The sequence below is a fragment of the Pelecanus crispus genome, chromosome Z, assembly GCF_030463565.1.
Source record: "Pelecanus crispus isolate bPelCri1 chromosome Z, bPelCri1.pri, whole genome shotgun sequence".
Taxonomy (NCBI): Eukaryota; Metazoa; Chordata; class Aves; order Pelecaniformes; family Pelecanidae; genus Pelecanus; species Pelecanus crispus.
Genome location: NC_134676.1, coordinates 6,379,054 through 6,401,621, shown reverse-complemented (window position 1 = coordinate 6,401,621; position 22,568 = coordinate 6,379,054).

The window sequence follows — 22,568 nt, the reverse complement described above, 5'->3', positions numbered from 1 at the left end:
CAAGACAAGGACAGGGAGAGATCACTCAGCCATTACTGTCATGGGCAACAGACTCGACCTGGGGAAAATCAGTTTAATTTATTACCAGTCAAATCAGAGTAGGATAATGAGAAATAAAAACCAAATCTTAAAACACCTTCCCCCCACCCCTCCCTTCTTCCCAGGCTCAACTTCACTCCTGATTTTCTCTCCCTCCTCCCCCCGAGTGGCACAGGGGGACGGGGAATGGGAGTTGGGGTCAGTTCATCACACGTTGTCTCTGCCGCTCCTTCCTCCTCAGGGGAGGGCTCCTCACACTCCTCCCCTGCTCCAGCGTGGGGTCCCTCCCACGGCAGACAGCCCTCCATGAACTTCTCCAACGTGGCTCCTTCCCACGGGCTGCAGCTCTTCACGCACTGCCCCAGCGTGGGTCCCTCCCCGGGGTGCAGCCCCTCAGGAGCAGCCTGCTCCAGCGTGGGTCCCCCGCGGGGTCCCCAGCCCTGCCAGCAACCCTGCTCCAGCCTGGGCTCCTCTCCCCACGGGGCCACAGCTCCCGCCAGGAGCCTGCTCCAGCGCGGGCTTCCCACGGGGTCAGAGCCTCCTTGGGGCACATCCCCTGCTCCGGCGTGGGCTCCTCCCCGGGTGCAGGGGGATCTCTGCTCCCCCGTGGGCCCCCATGGGTGCAGGGCACAGCTGCCTCAGCAGGGGCTGCACCAGGGGTGCAGGGGAATCTCTGCTCCATGCCTGGGGCACCTCCTGCCCTCCTCCTGCACTGACCTTGGGGGCTGCAGAGTCCTTCCTCTCACATGGTCTCACTCCTCTCTCTAGCTGCAGTTACATAGCATTTTTTTTTCCCCCTTCTTAAATCTGTTACCCCAGAGGCACTACCACCATCACTGATGGGCTCAGCCTCGACCAGCGGCGGGTCCGTCTTGGAGCCGCTGGCATTGGCTCTGTGGGACATAGGGGAAGGTTCCAGCAGCTTCTCACAGAAGCCACCCCTGTAGCCCCCCCACTCCCAAAACCTTGCCACCCAAACCCAATACCACATGTTAAAACGGAAGACAGTTATGCTTATTTCTCATCATTTTTTGACCCTTTCTGGGCTGAACTGGTGCATAATAAGCAGAGAAACGCTAAGAAAATAGCAAACTTCAACTGAAATCCTTTACAATTAGTGGATTTCTCCCCTCTGATTTTGCTAGGCTTTGAGTTGGGCCTCAGAAGACAACTGTAACCTAACAAAGCACTACAAAGGATATGTATCAAAATAATATTAGCTCTTATTCTGGACATGCAAGTAAATTTGTGATCTAGTCTTTTTTTTTTTTCCCCCCTCTTTCTTTTTTGTGAAAGGGTAAAGAACTTTTTGCAGGATTTCACCTTCTTTAGCATATCAGATTTGACATTTCCCATTAATATGTTTTGAATATGCATGTTATGAAAATAAAACTAATTTTAAGTTTCAGTAGCACTTTGTGTTCCAACATTTATATCAAAATCTTTCACTTCGGTGAACAGAATTATTTTACCAGTGCATAAGGGTGTTATAATTTTGCACCTTAAGGACTGCTTTGAAACTTCAATGCTAATACTTTGATAGGGATTTGTGTAGAATAGCTGCCAGGCAAAGGAGATACAGGTAATGTAGAGGTGAAATGCAAACTCTTAACTGATTTGACATATATTTTAACAAGTCATAAAAAGTTGTAACGAATGCATGAAGAGACAAAATGTATTATTCAACAACTGTTGTCATTTACACTTTTATCCAACACTGAACTTTAGAAAATAAGAGTTCCATGTTTAAATCCTGTCAAGCAAAGGAGGGGATTTTATATTATTTTATTAATTTTAAATAACTTTTAAAAATTAATATTTTAATCTCTGAAGCTAGTGAAAAGAGCAGCTGAGATCTTTTGCAAGCATGACCATACTCTCTCTTTTCCCCCAGTTTCCTGAAATAAGTTTCAAAGGTAATGGATCAGTTTCCTACATTTTGAGGAGTATTCCACTGAGAATATGCAACATTACAATTCAAAGCAACCCACCTCCCAGAGAAGGTATATTTAAGGCACAGTCCTATCCCCATTGTTTCCATAGTATACATTTAGCATCCGTTATTGTGTGTCCACTCTGGTTCACAGAACTTTCCACATGTGGTGCCTAAAAAGTTTAAACATGACTTCAGGTCTGTAATTCAACTTAAAAAATATTAATCTAGATGTACATGAAAACATTTCTACGGCTCAAGTAGAAAAGGAAAACAGCACTTTCTGTCTTTCTGGGGCCAAGAAAACCACATACTTTTCTTCCAGCAAGACCTTAGCCCTGGCTTTTCATGCTTTCTCTTCCCAAGGGTGATGAAATTCCCAAGCAATAATTCATTAGAAGCACATATGTGAATCTGAGTATTCAAATTTACCAGCAGTATGGGAACTAAGGGTCCACTGGATCTTTATCACTTTCTACTATTCTGACAAATGTCTCTGAGCAATATGAACAGATGCGGAGCAGTTTTAGCATGAGAGTGCCAAGTACCTGAACAACTAAAAGTCTGCGTATGGAAATGAGTTGAAATATGGATAGAATCTCAAAATGGGGAAAGCTCTTATCATTGTCTGAGCTCTTTGAGAATCTATTATAGTAATTCCCACTGACTTCAGAGATGCCTACCTGATTAAAGAAGAGCTGATGAGTTGAAGGCTTCCCAGCTGCTAAGCTCAGTCACAAAGTCACTGATGACTTCAACAGATGGTCCTGCTTTTAGGCCATTGAGAACTTTATGAGCCATTTATCCTCCTTCAGGCAACTCATCATCTGAAATAAGGAACAGAATGGTGTACTAATGTGTTTTATAACCAAATGCTCTGGGACATGTCTTTCCTGAGTGGCATCCAAATACCCTCAACTTGAATAAAATTGCTATAGACAAAAAATTAGCACTTAAATTAAATTTAAAAAAAAAATCAGTGAAATAGTTTGAACAGCATTGCAGATACAGTAACAGTAATTTTGTTTTCATCTGAAATAAAGCTAGGTCTGGATAGTTTTTATGAAAGGGACTTTACAGAGGTTTTGAGGGAGCCAGCTTTCCTCTTCTTCTGTCTCTTTTTTTAAAAATTTCATAACCACAACAGGGCTATTCAGTAAACATCATCGTACTTCAGAAGCAGTCCCTGGGTTTGAGCATAACCACAGTTGCTCTTGTCTAGAGTCAAGTGATGAGACAGCATCATGACAAAACCTTCCGAAGCAGTTTTTCATAGCAGGTTTTTTTTCTGACATAAGAAAAAGTTAATGAGAGAAAGAACAAACTCTTAAATAATGTGTACTGTAATAAATGCTCCTTTGTGAAGGATTTGTTTTCTTTCTGAAAAAAAACCCCAAACAACCCAGTTAAAACCACTGTATCTTTAGTCCAATAATATCTGAGTATATATTCATATATGTGTTATATGAGTATAGTATATGTTCTAGAAAAATCTCTTGGAACACATGCAGTCTAAGTTCCACCAAAGAGTTCAGTGAGGTTCCCCAGACAGGCCATTTCAACCAATTACTTGTTTTTCCAAAATGTGTCTTAGTGATTATGAGTGGTAAGTCTTTTCAGTGCATAGAAAGGAAGCCTCTATATGTTCTGGGACAATAATAATTAGGGAGCTGTGTCTAAATTAACACTTCTAAAGGATTACTAAAAGAGAACTGAAAGAAGGTGGGAAAAATCTTATTTTTAATTAATTGATTCATTATTTGCCACTGCTAGCCCAATCACTGTATGAAATAGTAGTAAGGAATGCAATCAGTTTAGCCCTACAAACTCACTCTTGCCATGCTAGCTACTTGGGCAAATGGACAATAAAAGATACTGTACATCCCATACAAGATACTAATTTCATTATCTCTTTTAGATCAGGTCTTAATTTACCCTTTCTAGTTGTTAAAGATTATTCATCTAAGAAGATGTAAGCTCAGAGAGCAGTACTACAGAATCTGACTTCTGTCTTTTTTCAGGCACATAAAATGCATTATTATTATGATTTTATTTTAGGGTGACTATCTTGTAATCCTATTGCAAAAGCATGTGTTGTAAATGTCCAGGTCTATATCATCAGTTGTTTTGTTGTGCTTATTATTATGGCCTCTGCTGAACCTGCCACAGTAGCTGAGGGTTGATACAGAGGCATCAATAAAGGCATCAACAACTCTCAGCAGCAAAACTCTGTGACTTTCAGTGAAACCACAAGAGCTTGTTAATTGTGGGTGGCAAAACTGCTGCTTTTTAATGTTATATTGAAGTTGCAGGTCAGCATTTCAAGTCTGTATTTTCATAAATAATTCATTTCCTATTATTGAGCATTTATGAAAAAAGAATGAAACACGAAATCAACAGGGATGGCAATGTGCTCCAGTCTTGGACGAAAAAAATCCCAACTGTTCTCTGTCTCTAGAGTACGTTTGTAATAGTGTAACCCTAATCAAACTTGCTATGGGGTTTCTGACAAGCTATCTATTGCTTAATTCTTTTTCCTTTCTGCACCAATAAAATTTTTATTCTAAACATTTGCTGTTGAATAATAGAAGCCTGCTGTGAGACCATTCCCACTGATTGAGGGCTGATTATTTTCATATAGCAGCTGTCACTAGGTATTCCACACTCTTGAGCTCTATTATTAGAGAGGAATCACAGATCCATTTCTGACTGTAGATCGTGGCATTCTGGTGACTGTGAGCCTGCTGAGCTAATTTTCTACAGACGGGAAGTGGGAGCACAGCTTAACAGATAAAAAAATTTGTTCAAGTTCTAACAGTATTTAAGTGAATAGATGAAGGTTATACTTCCTATCATTGCAGGGATGTTGCAATCCAGACTTTCTTGTAGGATCAGACCCTTGGAAGGAGAGGGATAGAGTTATCAAGTCATTATTTCAATGAAAGCCCAGCGTCATTCCATTTAGTTCATTTGGTTGGACAACATTTAGTAGGTCTTGCATTCTGTGCTTACACATTCTTGGCTTGGATTATCCTTCTTGTACTTGATTAGCCTTGTAAACATTCTGGTATTAAAATGATCACTAATAATGACCTACTAATGAAATGTAAAAGTTATTTCTAAACACTGTACATGAATACACTAATATGTATCTTAACAAGCAACAAGGTGTGTCAGCAGATTACAGGTTGTTATAGCTCCTACAGTAAACAATTTCTGGGTCAGTATAAGTACACATTTTATATCATGTAGGTGGGACAAAAAATCCTTCTGTGAAATTATTCTATTTCAGTTCTGTAGGAAAGTGTCAATATACCTCTTTGAAGTGGTAATGACTTTGCATAGCCTATTTTAACCATGATAAATAGGTGTATACACACTATGGAAAAGATCCGAGAAGTTACAAAGTGTATACTAAGTTGTTTCTGAGCCAAACATTTGGTAGGCCATAGGTTTACATTAGTTTAATCTTTTCAGTTGCAATTATATGTTTAAAACTAAAATCCTTTCAGAAATAAAGTTATCTCCAAGCCTCAAAGGAGGAAGCAAAGAAATTCATCTTTTTTGTAAAGAGATTAGTTCAATTTATTTTGTCAGGGCCAGTGAAGTTTAGATAATATGGCAGGTGCCTCAGATCTGCCCAGGAATCTTGACCCTGTGTGGCTGGTAACAACAGAGACAAAGTCACCCACAAGAAGCCTCCAGATTTTCTGCTTTAATCAATACCCTCAATGCAATACCCGCTACATCCTCTTCTCCACCTCCCTCTCCCCTCACCCCACAGCAAACTGGGTAAAAACCAAGAATGCAAATAGTACAAGAACATGTCCACCCTAGACAGCTCCTGACAGCACAGTGTATCCTCTGATTTGAATCTGTATTCTTAGATTCATAAACTCAGATTTAGAAATGAACCATCATGAGAGCTGCAACGGAAGAGTATTAGATGTTCATGACAAAATGTTCTGTCCATGGGGTGATTTTTGTCCCCCATTTCCACCCTGACAAGTTCTGTAACAGTCCTGTGTATTGGTATTCCCATGTCGTGAATGATGGTACTAAAATATACAAGAGCACTAAGTTGTCCAAGAAAGACATCAGATAGAAGAAATAATTTAATTCCCTTGGCAAAATGCACTGTTTGTAGAACAAAAGAATGCAGTCCTGTTGCACGCAGCTATTGTCTGCAGCTATGTGGCTGTAGCTGACACGCGATATGTATGTACAGGTGCGACAACGGATACCTGCTCTGCTCTTGGAGGACAAGGCATGATGCAGATCACTTATGTGATCCATTAACATAACTCTCCTTCGACTGATGAACGTGTTCACAATGTGCTGGTGTAACCGAAATGTCTGCAGACTAGAAGTGTAGCTCTTCCTAGCTCTCTGGATGCAATGCTTATGTGGAACAATATGACTTGTATTTTTTCCTTTTAAAAAGTTATTGCAAATACTAGGGTGGCATAGGAAAGTAACAGCTTTAAAAATACACACAGAAAACCAAAATAAGTTCAGAACCACATGAAAACAAGAATAGATTGGAATTATAACTAAAGCTATGTCTTTATAGTATACTTGCAATTTATATTTTATGTAACAATGTTAATAGCAAATTAATTTTATGTCAGGATACTATTGGATTACTGTTTATTCAGAAAAAGCTGGAAGGGTGGGTGTGGGATTTCCTCTCCCCACCACGTCATAAAGCCTATCCTGAAACCCTCTCTGGGAAACCAAGAGCAAAGTCATGGAGTTCAGTAAGATTCTCTTCTCCCATATCTAGCTATCTTTCTTTCACTGAGGAAAAAGAAAATAATGTTTTGGTTGGGATTTATCTCACCTGAACCTCACTGCTCAGCGTATGATAGTGGGTTTTACTTCCTTTAGAGTCAAAAGTAAGACAGACGTCAAAGGGGTGTTATGCCATCCTAAAGTACGTTTCTAAGATAAACTCACCACATTTCTCTATTCCTTAAGAAGGAAGACTGGCTGCCTAATTTCAGCTGGACAGACAAGTCAAATTTTTCTCAGTGTTAGGTGTGTTGATGGATGCAATCACAGTAAGTGTCAAGACCAATACAACGACATCAAGCAAACCCAAGGTAAACAAAATTGAGAAATTGTACCTGAAATACCATAAGAACTAACAATGTAACTTAACTTAGGCCCAGACTATCCAGTACCATCAGCTCCAGACTTCTCCAGAGCTATTTCAGCTCATTATGAAGTAACTGCTACATCCAAGACGCTGTCTAGCTTCACAGACTCAGCTAACCACCTTCAGTAGATTTCATGAGAGCTTCGTCCCTTGGAATACATGAAGGCCTCTAAATGAGGATGATCCCATAGTCTCTATTGAAAATCAGCACTGGAATAATCTATCATGCCGGGTCCAGCCAGCTTACAATTCCATTGCAAGACCTTAAAATGAAAGGCTTCAATCAAAATATTCACTCTTTTTTGAATTGCAGAGTTCCAAAAACTTTCCAGGGGAGGTGCAAATGCTGTATAGAAAATCTGAGATTCTAGGAAACAGACTTGCCACTTACCTGTCCTTTGTATTTAATATTGTCCTTTTCTCCCAAACACCTATAGGTTACATGTTGAAAATGACTGAACTTCTAAATTTGACCCTGTTTTTTTTTCCCTGTTAAAGCCTATAGCCTATGACCAGTGGCTTTCAGCCCTTTCTTTGTGCATTTCTTTCCTTTGACTCCTAAACAAGAACTTTGTCAAGACAGTCTTTGCTTCTCCTACTTTTTATACAGTCTAGACAATGGAATCCTTTAAGGTTATATGACACTTCAATATTATTTCCCTGCCGCCCCCACTGTCTCTTAATTGGAATCAAAACTAAAAACCAAAAGAAAGGGCAGATCTGGACTTGATGTATTTAAATGCTTTTTCAACACAGTGTATTTCTGAATGCACTGAAAATCTGCATCAAATGAAACAATTAGGTTTGCAGCACAATAACTGTTCTGTAGGGAATTTCATAAATCAATCAGATGATTTCCAAACCATTAAAGACTTATTCATTTATGGTATTGCTTTTGCTCTGTCTAGGATGCTCTTCGTGAGCACTACAAAAAAAACCCCAACAAACAAAAAAAAACCACCAACAAATCACACACACAAGAAAGCAAAAAGCCCAGAAAGTATTCAGTGAGAAAAGTTAAGTTTCAATATAAATTCTTGTCCATTAGGAAGAGACTTGAGTTTGGTGAACTGGGTATTTTAGCAAGATAGGGAATAACATGGAAAGCAAGAGAATTTAAAATGGTGAAGGATGATTCTTGGGCCCAGGTGGGAAATGGAGAGGTTTTCTCTGCATGAGTATCTCTACTAGAGCTGTTGTGAGTCAAGGAGGAAAAAGGAAGACTATGACCGACTTCCTCGGACAGAAGATAGAAGAATTCAATTGCCACTTTTTGAACTCCTATTGTTTTTGTAGTAAACAAAAATTATTATTGCAATGAGGCAGGCAATGCTGCAGTGGGAGTCCCCTTAAGAGAACTACACAATGACTACTCAACCTTCTTTTACTGTCGCAAAATAAAAACGGGGCGGGAGGGAGGGAAATCAGGCTACGTTTAGAGGAGGGATGAATTAAAGGGAATAGAGAGCCACTAAGAAATACTCAGATGTGCTTTCTTTCTAGTGACAGACTGAGTATCACTACACTGAATGAATTTGGACTATTGATCAATTCTATAGGGAAGACAAGGTTTTGACTAGGAAACTGCTGGAAGCTCTGAGCCATGGTTTCCTCCAAAAATATATTTATACTGCACAATTCAACTCACAGAGACAACATCAAACATCTTAATAAAGCTGCATTAAAGCAGGAAAATAATATTAGCGTACTTACCCAATATCTGAGTCAGTGCATTGCACTGGTCAGTGCAACTGCTAATTTTCCTGAGGCCTTTGCTGAATCAGCAAGAAGTCCAGCTGAGAAGAGCTACAAAGAATGAACATCTCAGCCACAACACTGAGTTTGTGGCTGCTTACTTACTCAGAAAGTTACAGTGGAATTTACTCAGAAAGTTACAGTGGAGTTGTTAAGAGCTCAAATGATAGCTGTACAGTGTCTATCCAGCTGTAAGGGACACATTTGTTTATCCTTTTTCCCAATCAGTTCTGTAGGACTGCAGCTTTCAGAGTTCTTTATTTACAAACATTAAACCCATTCGAAAACATCCTCTGCAGAAAGTCTTTTTGTGTTTGTTCATCTATCCAAGTAGAGAGGATGGCATTAGGCCAAACACATTACCCATAATGTGTTAGTTTAATGCCAGGCACAATTTAAGCCACTTTACAGTTTGGTTCCATTTGAATTTAACAGAAACATAGCTGCTCTTTGCCGTTCCGATGATTTGCTTGGCTGTTATGCAGAGGAACATTATAGCTCTACGAGCATTAAACCCAAAAATGTTAATCTTAATATAGTTAATTAAGAGAGAAAATATTTCTTTTTACACCCTTTGCAACTTTGAGACTCACCTCAGCCCTTAAGATGCAAAATCATGATGTTTGTTTCAGGTAGAAAGCCAGAATGGACTTTGTTATTGATGAGGCTTTTTAACCTTGGAATATAAAATAATGGGACACTATTAAAATCACTAAAAAATTAGGACCAATGCATAGAGTTATGGAAGTGTTTTCTCTCTGCAAATTAGAATGGGTTTTTGAACAATGCAGACTTTTCCAGTTCTGTATTCTGCTTTTGTACACCGCCAGTTTTTTTATTTTTACAAATAATTCTCACTATTGGCATGGATTAATTGATGATGACCTGATTTAGGCCATTATATGAACATCTGCCTGAGCATATAAATATGAATCTCTGATTTGCAGTGAAGTCTGACAATCAGATTATACAGCCTTCCAGATTTCCCTCTAAAGGTCATCCCAGCACCAATTTTGTTTCTCTCTAGAGACCACTGAGCTTTTTTTCGGGTTACGCTAATGTCTTTTGTTGCAGTCTGATAATTACAAGTAAAGAATGATTTTTTTCAGGGGGAGGTGGTGGTAAGTTAAGCCCGTAAGTAAAGTCAAGACTTAGAATCCTGATTTAGTTACAGAAATCCATCTTGGCTATCACCTTCTGTAATAAGTTTCTTGCATACCAAACTGCTGCTACAATAAATCCACTATGAACCTATTGTTTTTAATGAACATATATAAGCTCAGCAAATTCAAATTTCATTTTATCACTGACGTTAGTGCCAATAGGTTGGTAAAATTAACAGAAATTTCAAGCACTAATAACTTTTCTGTGTCATTTTTTAGAATAATTTCTCCAGCCAAATTATACTTTAATTATATCTCCTTTGATCTTCTCTGGAACTAAGGGCTGGAAGGCCCTTATGTCATTGAATGTCACTTCCCATCAAAGGCATCTCATACTGGATATGATGACTTCTCTTGCTTCTTCAGCCTGTTATCTTTTATTTTGTTTATCACAACTAAATACAGAGTGCAAATTGGAAGCTCAATGACTGTTCATAGCAGAAAAGTCTAATATCATTTTATATTAGGTTATCACGTTTACACAATTTACTTTTTCTGTCTGAATCCTAATTGCTTGTCAAACACTGGGAGAACACATTAGAAAACTTCTCTTCTTGCTATGCAGTTTCTTAATACCCCTCCTTATAAGCTTGCAAACCTTCAACCTCTGCTGAATTCTTCACTGTTATTTCATCTAGCTTATGCAACGTGGGAGAGGAGCAACACAAGGCTAGAGGTGGAGACCTGTCCTGTCCAGTAGAAAACATGGCAGACATTTATGTTAGAGGAAGGTTTGAACTACATCTTGTTGTTTGTGATCCCAACTATAGTCACAGAAAGAGGATCTGCTCATCCTTAGGACAGTGCAGACGGTTCTACACCAACTTGCTTTTCATGTAATAAAAGGCAGACGGCTTCATACCGCTCAAATGTCCTTGCTGCAGTATCCTGTTTCTTTGTGGGTACAACTAGAGTGCAAAACAAGGAGCTTTTTAACATTGCTTCTCCCAGTTCATCCAAGCAATCGCATAAATGTTGGACACATCTGACCTGAAAAAGCAGAATCTTGTCTACTCTACAAGAAGTCATAAAAACAGTGAGACATGCCTCTCTCATTAGAAGATTAGTTAGTATCATTCCAATAAAAGCTTTCTTTATTAGATTATCCTTGATATTTTTGTCTTCTAGTATTAGGTATTTTTTCATTCCACAATCCCACTGAAATAAGAAGCCCAAGGAAATCAAGGTCTTTATTTCAGTCATGACTGTAATGTCACTTCCACCCCTATGAAGAAGCTGGTTAAGCATGACCTTGTAAATCTACATAACTCTCCTATAAAAAGGGAATCTAGATAAAGGGCATCCCTAAAGGGGATCCAGATGACACATGCATTAAAGGAAATGGAAAAACCTCTAAATAAGGTCCTTAATATTATTCTGCAACAGCTTTGATCAAAATATATTTCCATCTGAATACAGCTGTTGCAATGAAATATTTAATGTTTTTAATATCCTTAATCCAGTATACTCATTTTAAGATGCAAATTCTCACTCTCTGTTATTCTGTAATCATCCTATAATATTCTTGTATTGCACTTCTCATAACTTTTCCAAAAATAACTGTTATGGTTCCTGTCTTTCCACTGAATTAACAATTATGTGGTTTGGTCATCTTTACGAAGGATTCATATATCCATGATGACAATCACTTCAAACATCATTTTATCTTTTCAGCCATATCTTCAGTCAGAATCCCACTCTAAATGGAGCTAATTTTCTAGGTTATTAATTTGTGGGGTGGAAAAAATGGAACTGTTCTTAAAAACAGATAACTTGCAATATCATCCTTTTACTGCTTTTCAAAGTGCCTTTTTTAATGTTGTCCCTAATTCCCTTTCAAATACACCATTCTGAAAAATAAATGTAGTATTTTTGTTAAATATTATCAATAGATATTTCGTAAAGCCAGGAAAATGTGGTTTTCTATTTGATAAAAATATCATGTTATTTCTCATACTGAATGGCACCCAGTGTATCTCTTATCTGTCAAGCAGATGAGAAAGAAGACTCATCCAAGATACAAAAGCAAGAAGATTTTGTCTTACTTTTCTGATCCATTATGTAGACAACTACCCTAACAATTCTGTCTGATGTTGGTGACTGGGTTGTAGCTGAATTCCTTCTCTGAGCAGGCAGTAAAGAATGAATGAGATTGTAAAGAAAACTTCATTTCCAAATTGGCATTGGTTTAGTCCCCTGTGATTACTGGGGACACTTCAGATGTACAGAGACTCCTATAAATTCAGGCAGAAAGCCAACAGAAGTTGAGAAGTTTGTAGGTTCATTTTAATATTGTATTTATGTTTAAGTGATAATGAGCTACCGAGAGTAAGTTTATTAGGATCATGAATGCTTTCCCTTTTAAAGTTTATGTATAAACCATTGTTTATGTTACTTATTTTGCTCTGCAGTACACTTCCTTTCTTCTGTTCAGCTCATGTTATCAAATCCATAACTGTGGCAATCAAGAACATCTGCATTTTCCTCCTTGTATAAAGTTTTGTATATTGTATCAAAACCAAAACCATTGTTACAGCAATTTGGGAGTCCAGTGTTTTGTCAGAATGTAACCCCACGTAAGTACTGTTTCTTTCTGGCAAGGTGTTGATAGCATACACTATATTGTTAAAGTGCAAGGCCTGAGAAAACAAACAGTGGTCCTTCTTTTTGAACTCTAAAATGTGGAACACTCCTGACAATCCAAAAGCACCACCTGAAAAGTTTGCAGTTAAGTTTTCAGATATCCATCTGGGATAGCTCTGCTGGCTGCTAGTCATCTACTTCATGATATAGTGCTAGAAATGTACGTGTGCAGGGGGGTTGGGCTCGATGATCTCTCAAGGTCTCTTCCAACCTAAAGCATTCTATGATTCTATGATTCTATGATTCTATGTATTACTGCTCTATTGCACGGATGAAAGTTGCGTAATGATTTCATGTTAACTCCTACCTTGCATCCCCTGAGGCTCCAAGTCCTATTTCACCAGCGTTGCAGGGCTGAACACAAGGACAACGTAACATCTCTTTGTTAAGCCACTGGGCTTCAAGAACCTGTGTTCAGGAATCCCTGAAAATTTTGCAGAATACTTGATGTCTCAGTCCCCTTCACCCTTAAGGGGAAGATAAGAGAACAGTTAAGTTTCTTAACCACAACAGCAAAACAAGCTTGAGTTCAAAGACACAAATAAACAGCACTGTTCCAGCCCTGAACTCTGCAAAAGACCTCTGTGTTGCCCCCAGGAACCACACCCATCAGAAGGGTGGCCTATAAAGAATACGGCTGTAATCACCTTAAAAACTTGAGCTTACCCAAAAATGGTCTATTCCTGGGTTTACTACATACAGGACAACAGATAAGGCGGCTTTTAATTTGGATGCTCTTCTGTTCCCTTCTAGACCACAGTGCACTAATATGGAAAAATGCTTTTGGAAAAGCCCTGGAAATTAAGTAGGTCCTTGAGGCTCATTCCCATCTATAGGTCGGGGTTAATCGGTCTTGCTTTAAGCATGTTAATGTCGCAGAATCAAATTCCTAGCAACAAAGATGTTCAGAAAATATAACTTCTGTTTTACAAGAAAAAACAGTATTCCAGAACTGTTATAATTTGAAACTAGAAAACAATCCAAATTTTCAAATCTTTGCATCTGCACCATTGTTAAGACATATAAATAGAGAAGTCATTTTATTCCAAAACATTGAAACAATTTGTTTATAAAGTGTCAGAATGACAAAGTATATTTCCTACTTACTGTGGTATACAAATACAATATGGAAAATGTTGTAAAACCTTACTAAATGAATCAAAACAATGAAGCTGGAGTCAAAGCTGGAGTCAAACACCAATACTTCCTCAAAGAGATGATTCTCATCTTGGCAAGTCCAATAGTTTCAACATTATTTTAAAGAGCAAAAAGAAAAAAATCCTTTTCCACTTCTGAAAATGTCAGTAGAATGAATTATGTTTCCCAAAAACTGCTTCTCTTTGTTGCCTGACACAATTTTATCAACATTTGTTTTGACTAGTTCCATATATGGATTCTGGTGTAATTCAGCTTTTTAAGAAAAACCCTTTTAAGGGGGGTCCTGCTTCCCACTCTCTCACACAGCACAATGCTAAGCAGAGATCTCTTCCCTCCTCTGGCCTTACTCAGAGCTGTTCAGCAAATCTCTGAAGACAGATCACCTCCAGAGCACTGCAGAAGGTATGGACTATGCATCACAGGACCTCGTCCATGTGTGCTGGACATGTTCCCTGTTGCTTGTATTACTGCGCTGTCCCATTTATCAGAGAAGATACTTAACGTTCATCATCACACTGACACCCTGGTTTGTGCCTTTTAGTTCTTACTGGTAAAGTCATGTAGATGTCCGATATCTAGGTAAGTGAGAACCATGTGTTATTACTTTTCTTAAAGAAATTTTCCTGGTAACAGGAGGTACATCCACTTTATCAATAGCACCTGTGCCCTTATACCACTGAAAGTGCTTGCTCTCAAAAGCCGTATCTCTTTTTTTTTTTTTTTCCTAAACAGCCACTTCCTTAGAATCATAGGATCATTTAGGTTGGAAAAGACCTTTAAGATCATCGAGTCCAACTGTGAACCTAACACTGCCAAGTCCACCACTAAATCATGTCCCTAAGTGTCACATCTACACCTCTTTTAAATACCCCTAGGGATGGTGACTCCACCACCTCTCTGGGCAGCCTGTTTCAATGTTTGACTACCCTTTCTGTGAAGAAATATTTCCTAATATCCAATCTAAACCTCCCCTAACACAACTTGAGGCCATTTCCTCTCATCCTATCACTTGTTACTTGGGAACAGAAACCGACACCCACCTCCCTACACCCTCCTGTCAGGAGCTGCAGAGCGATAAGGTCTCCCCTCAGCCTCCTCTTCTCCAGCCTAAACAATCCCAGTTCCCTCAGCCGCTCCTCATCAGACTGGTGCTCCAGACCCTTCACCTTCTGCCATTTATGAAACTAGCTGTCTGCGTTGTCTGACTGAGCATGACTCTTCCTATGTATGTTCAGGAAATGAACCCAGGTGGCAGCACACCTGCCCAGCCAGGCGAGGTGCCAGAGCAGGCACTGTAGTGGGCTGGCTGCGATGAGCAGAAGCTAACTGCCCCATTTGCGGTCTGACATCTACCTCACTGCTTCAGAGGGAATCACCTTCTACCGAGTTTTCTTTGGTTTAGGGCAATTCCTGTACCCTGATGCAATCAGGAATTAGGAATTCAGGCTGATCGATGTGGTTCCAGAAGAGACTGTGCAAGATACCGGTTTTAGATGCTTTTAATCACAGGGGAGGAAAAAATGGCGAGTATGAAGCACAACTGGGGTAATAAAGCATGAAGAGTATAGGAGAACATGTTTGTTTTCAGCTCAGATAGCAGATACCAATTCAGATAATGTGTATTTCATTTAAATTTATTGCACAGAATAAAAGTGACATGAACGCTATATGCCATATCATAATTCTCTCATTCATTCACTACTATAGGGCAGTTTTGGCATTTAACACAAAATTACAAGGAAAAAAATAATAGGAAATTGGTATTATAGGCCTAAATGACTTACTGTAAATATTTTAGTCACATTGAATTTGTGCCTGTTTTGTATCAATTTTATGGACCATATTTCAGAGAGGATTCATATCAAGCGTTGTCTGCTTTATATAGGTACTATATATTGCAGATTTAGGCAAAGGGCAAATTCAGTTAAGTACCTGTGAATAAATGATATTTTGCAGTGCCATGTATATATATAAAGATACCAGCAAGGGGATTCTAGGACAGGCATTATTTTTGCATCATGTTTTAATCGCAATAATTGATGCTGGCTGAGAGTATGATCTTTTTACAGATATTTCTTAGCTCCGGGTATCATAACTCTCTTACATTTCTACATTGCAAATTACCATGGAGAAGGCAAAAAATGCCAAGCAAGCACAAGCTCCAACCTGATCATTTTCATGGAATCATAGAATTTCATAGCAATTCTTAGCAATACTCATCTACATATAGCTTGCAAGTGTTCTTTCCTTGAGCTTTACAATCACTCTGAGACATATATAGCATTGACACCTTCTTCCCACTGAGAGCAGATTGACCCATTAACCTTTATGAAAACAGCCAGTTATTGTTAGAGTAAAACAGAAATCGTCAGATGCACGCATACTGCGCAGGTATGAACGCTGGGGTTAAGTCCCTACCATTTCTTTGTGCTCTTTGCCCTGAGGATTCTGCATACACCCAGATGTAACCAAGAATAAAGTACTAGGATATTTGGGGTCAATACTGTTCTCGAGCCTGGAGACGTATCACCTGTTAATTTACACTTAGACATTTATAACAATCCCTTTATGCCACCTCTAACTTCAGAAGAGCAGGTATTCAATTTTATAAAGCAGAAGCTCCAAGACCATATTGTTGCTTTTGTTATTCTAGTTTCTAAAAACTGCAGTGACAAACTTCAGTATAATCTGATTTTACTCTCTGTTGTGAACTAAATACTCTAAGAAAGGTCTGGGTTCGGTGGTGGGTTTTTTTGTTTGGGTTTTTTTTTTTTTTTTGTTACTTGTGTGAATTGAACTATTTTAGAATCATAGAATCATAGAATCATCTAGGTTGGAAAAGACCTTTAAGATCATCCAGTCCAACCATTAACCTACACTACCAAGCCCACTCTAGACTAATCAAGGGTAGACCAGACTAAACCATATCCCGAAGTGCCACATCTACCCGTTTTTTAAACGCCTCCAGGGATGGGGACTCCACCACCTCTCTGGGCAGCCTGTTCCAATGCCTGACCACCCTTTCCGTAAAGAAATTTTTCCTAATTTCCAGTCTAAACCTCCCCTGGAACAGCTTGAGCCCATTTCCTCTCGTCCTATCGCTAGCTACTTGGGAGAAGAGACCAACACCCACCTCACTACAACCTCCTTTCAGGTAGTTGTAGAGAGCGATAAGGTCTCCCCTCAGCCTCCTCTTTTCCAGGCTAAACAACCCCAGTTCCCTCAGCCGCTCCTCATAAGGCCTGTGCTCCAGACCCTTCACCAGCTTTGCTGCCCTTCTCTAGACACGCTCCAGCACCTCAATGTCTTTCTTGTGCTGAGGGGCCCAAAACTGGACACAGTATTCCAGGTGCGGCCTCACCAGCGCCAAGTACAGGGGCACAATCACCTCCTTGCTCCTGCTGGCCACAGCATTCCTGATACAAGCCAGGATGCTGTTGGCCTTCTTGGCCACCTGGGCACACTGCTGGCTCATGTTCAGCCGGCTATCTACTAACACCCCCAGGTCCTTTTCGGCCAGGCAGCTTTCCAGCCACTCCTCCCCAAGCCTGTAGCGTTGCATGGGGTTGTTGTGACCGAAGTGCAGGACCCGGCACTTGGCCTTGTTGAACCTCATACAGTTGGCCACGGCCCATCGATCCAGTCTGTCCAGGTCCCTCTGCAGGGCCATCCTACCCTCGAGCAGATCAACACTCCCACCCAATTTGGTGTCGTCTGCAAACTTACTGAGGGTGCACTCGATCCCCTCATCCAGATCATTGATAAAGATATTGAACAAGACTGGCCCTAAAACAGAGCCCTGGGGAACACCGCTCGTGACCGGCCGCCAACTGGACTTAACACCATTTATCACTACTCTCTGGGCTCGGCCACCCAACCAGTTCTTTACCCAGCGAAGGGTATGCCTGTCTAAGCCGTGAGCTGCCAGCTTCTCGAGGAGGATATTATGCGAGATGGTGTCAAAAGCTTTGCTAAAGTCGAGGTAGATGACATCCACAGCCCTTCCATCATCTACCAGGCGGGTCACCAGGTCATAGAAGGAGATCAGGTTGGTCAAGCAGGACCTGCCTTTTGTGAACCCATGCTGGCTGGGCCTGATCCCCTGGTTGACCTGTACTTGCCTGTGGAGTTCGCTCAAGATGAACCTCTCCATAATCTTCCCCGGCACTGAGGTCAGGCTGACAGGCCTGTAGTTCCCCGGGTCCTCCTTCCGGCCCTTCTTGTAGATGGGCGTCACATTGGCAAGCCTCCAGTCATCAGGGACCTCCCCTGTTAACCAGGACTGTTGATAGATGATGGAAATGATGGAAATGATGGAAATGATGGAAATGATGGAAATGATGGAAAGTGGCTTGGCAAGCTCCTCTGCCAGCTCCCTCAGTACTCTCGGGTGGATTGAGTTTTCTTAGCCCACAGCATCTTCAGACTGTATTATTTTTCTGCATCAATACATTTGTCTTCGTCTAATTCTTATTAATTACTATTAGGTTAAAAGAAGGGGGTAAGAAAATCTTGTGTCATGTAGTTAGGCAGTTTTCTGAGCTCTGGGTGGCCTGGGTCCAAATCCCTGCTGCCTGGGAAATTTCTAGGAAAGTTTTCAGTAGTTCCAGAGCAGAGTATCATACAAAGAATGAGTAGGAAAGTGATGCCTTTCTAAGTACCTGCTGATCTCAGAGATAGGATATTTACCTGAAATGGAGGCAGACAGATTAACAACTTGAACCAGCATGCTTCAACTCGAATGCCTTAACCTTAACAGACATTAAAAAACCCTAATTTCCCTGCTTCAATTTAGATCTAAATAGCTCCCCATCTGAAAGTTCTATGAAAACTGTTTCGCCTCCACAAATTATACTGGTCTTCTAAACAGGAAAATAAAGAAAAAATCACAGTAAAATTTCAATCTTTAGAATACATTTTCTGAGCTTCATTTGATTTTGGTAGCATCTGTTTTCCACTCAGAAGACGGCCTCCAGTAGAATGCTGTGTGAAGCTCACCTCCACAGGTGAGGAACACAACCCCTTGGGACACAGACAGGTCCAGAAATCAGGCATACTATATGACAAGATTTTTCTATCCCGCATGAATGTGAATAATAAAAAAATCAATTGAAACATTCTGCTCACAATGAAGCTGGTGGGCATGATACTGCCTTTCCATAAAGAAAATTCTTATATCATTATTCAAGGGACAGTCATTTGGTCACTTGAAGCTGCCTTACTCTGAGATTAGGCACAAGTTTGCTTTTACTTTAATTGCATTTTTATAGTTTTAATCAGAGATGGATGAACTTTCATTTGTGAAATCTCAGAGCTGCTCCAGCTTTGTGGACCAGGATTTTCCACTAAGTATTGATGGATCATTTGTATCTCGATCTCTGGCTTTGTAATGTTGGCTTTAGGGAGACAGAGAGAAAGCAGAAGTTTGGTGTTGAATATGTTACAGTAAGTAATGTATTTTTTTCATAATCTATGCATTAACTGTGTGAGTTCATCCAAACTAGGAATAAGGTAATAAACATAACTGAACAAGGACGGTCTTAGGAAAGATTCAAGACAGGTACAATTTGAGCCACTTAAATGAAGCGTTAAGAGATACCAAAGCTCTTTATAAATGCCTCTCAAGGTACCTCTCAGGGCCCTAAGGGCACTAATAGCCCTTAACGGTCCTAACCCTAGCTGCCATCTGCAGGCCTGCCTTGCTCAGCGCTGCAGGGACTGGGCCCAGCCTGGGGAGGTCCTGCCCTGCTAACCCTGCTACCATGCTCAGATCCCCACACCCAAGGGCGCAGCTGCCTCTTTCTGTTTCCTGACAGTACCTGTGGACCAGATTGAGGGCCACAGCGTTTAGGTCTTAACGATTCAGATCAGAGCTAGATCATGGAATCATAGAATCGTTTAGGTTGGAAAAGACCTTTAAGATCATCCAGTCCAACCATTGACCAGTCCAACCATTAAAATATCATGTGGTGGTGGCTAACTTTCACCTTTTACTAAATGGTGAGACAAACTAGCTAGTCTTTTAACACAGATATCTTATAGAATTATAGAATCGTTTAGGTTGGAAAAGACCTTTAAGGTCATAGAATCATAGAATCACAGAATTGTTTAGGTTGGAAAAGACCTTTAAGATCATCCAGTCCAACCATTTACCTAACATTACCAAGTTCACCACTAAACCAATTAAGGGCAGAGGAGTAATTTCATGTTTCCTGGCTTGGTGGCTGGATCATTTTTTAAAGAAAGTAAAAACTAGGCATCATTAAGGTTGGAAAGGATCTCTAAGATCATCAGTCCAATCATCAACCCAACACCATGCCCACTACACCAGGTCCCAAAGTGCCACATCTACCTGTTTTTTGAACGCTTCCAAGGATGGTGATTCCACCACCTCTCTGGGCAGCCTGTTCCAATGCTTGACTCACCTTTCCGTAAAGAAATTTTTCCTAATATCCAATCTAAACCTCTCCTGGCACAGCTTGAGCCCATTTCCTCTTGTCCTATCACTTGTTACTTGGTAGAAGAGACCAACACCCACCTCACTACAACCTCCTTTCAGGTAGTTGTAGAGACTGATAGTCTCCCCTCAGCCTCCTCTTCTCCAGACTAAACAATCCCAGTTCCCTCAGCCGCTCCTCATAAGACCTGTGCTCCAGACCCTTCACCAGCTTCGTTGCCCTTTTCTGGAGACCAAGAGTCCAGGCTTAATTCTTGAACCTTCATTTCTATCCTACAAAAGCGTATGAACACATGGGGGACATACCAGTTAACATTAGGACCACAGCCAAATAATTAGCCAGTGACTAGGCCTTGGCCTGAGGATTAGCCAACTTAACATGAAAACTACTGAATATGTTATAAGAAATAGCTGGATGTGGTTAATAGTAATGTAAGAAGCTGAGAAAAGTTGGCGATAACATTGTGAGGGAGGGCTGGACTTCACAAGTGATTAAGGGGGAGTTCTAGTCACAAATGGCTAAATTTCACAGACAATTGAAAGGAAGCACTGGAGACCTTTGTGGGAGTCAAGTTTTGCAGTGCCAGCCATGTCCAAGAAAAGGTATTAGTAAAAGCATGTGAGGATGAGGTTACCTAGATAACTGTATCAGAAATTCCAAATTTCATGGATGTAGCAAAACTGGGACTATTAGAAATAGGGGCAAAGGGATTTACACAGGTAGGCTGCCTGTTTGGGTGAAGACTTAGTCAAGGAAAAGGACATACCAGGGCAGCAAAAATGAGGGTTGATAAACAGGAAAAAAACAATAAGTAATGCAAGTACTTATTCACAAAGCCTGGAACACAGCAATAAACCAAACCTCTTGTTCTGACCATACCCCAGGTCAAAACTCCTCTCTTTGGTCCTCCTGACCAGGAATGAAAACAAAGTGCTTTTCCCGGACAGTAGAGGAAAACCTGAGACAGAGAGCTTCCTCGTATCACCATATCAGTCCAGATCTGACAGCATCAGCCTTGTCCCAAGCACTTCCTACAGCAAAACCCTGGCAGTTCTTCAGGCAATTTTTGTACATATAAAAAAATGCAATACTCAACCCTTCCAGCACTTGTTCAAAGAAAATTCCAGACCAATCACACATAGTGAACTTCAAGGTAGAACAAATGCCCATTAACTAATGTGAATCAAAGCACACTAAAATAAGAGCATATTGCTTTCATTGACGGAATAAGGGGGAAAAGAACAAACACAAATGTGTATCAGAGGCCAACTACACCTGTTTTTTCCTTGTTCTGGAGAAGTATCAGACTTTTACCTCCTTTCCTCTGCTGACATTTTACTCGTGCGCTATCTTTGCACTGATTTACTTATCAATAACTTTTACTGCTGCTTAATATCACTTCTGATTTTAGCCTGGGATAATTCTCTATTGTTATATACCTATTTGTAGTTCACAGCTATATTCTTCCCCATATATATCCATTCCATCATACAACTCTGAAGGATTTATCTCAAGAAAATGCAGTCCCCAGAGCAGCATTACAACCCTGGAGAACGGTGAAAATAATAATTCATAACAAAAGTTAGTAGCTACTATTGATGTTGTAAGCTTTATCCCATGCTACTGAAAGGAAAATTGAGGCTAGAATACTGTTTATTTGCCCTACAAATCAATGTACGTAGGCATCTCAGGTGCAGACAGAGGTTTCCCTGTCCATCTCTTAGTGTCCAACTAGAAACTTTCATTCGCACAGTCCTAAAGGCAATCTCATTTGGAGGGTATTACTGAAATGTAATCAATATTGCTAGTGATACTGTGCAATACTTCTTACTTGTTTCCATAAAACCTGTTGTGTTTTCAGAGCCATGTAAAATATTTACAGCATCTGTCAGGGAAAATTTATGGTTATCCCTGTGATTGTCTTCAAGACTAAATTAAATCTTGCAGTCACCGTACAGCACCCTTGGCTGGTTAGAAAAAAGGACTGTAACAGCAGTGATTTTGTTTCAGAATGACGCTTCTTTTCCAGTGATTTCAAAAGAAAATAGTCTTAACATGCTCCTTGGTGCATTTTGATCTTCCGAAGCATCTTGGATTTTCTGCTTTTTTTCTGTATTCTATCTTTTGTTAGAACTACAGCCTTTCACAATGCAGTATTTCTTATGTGGAGGAAAGTCAGGGATCTTTTTGCAACATTAGCTTATATTGCAAACACTCTATTCTAATTTATATTTGCCCATTAACTCATAATCTAGAAC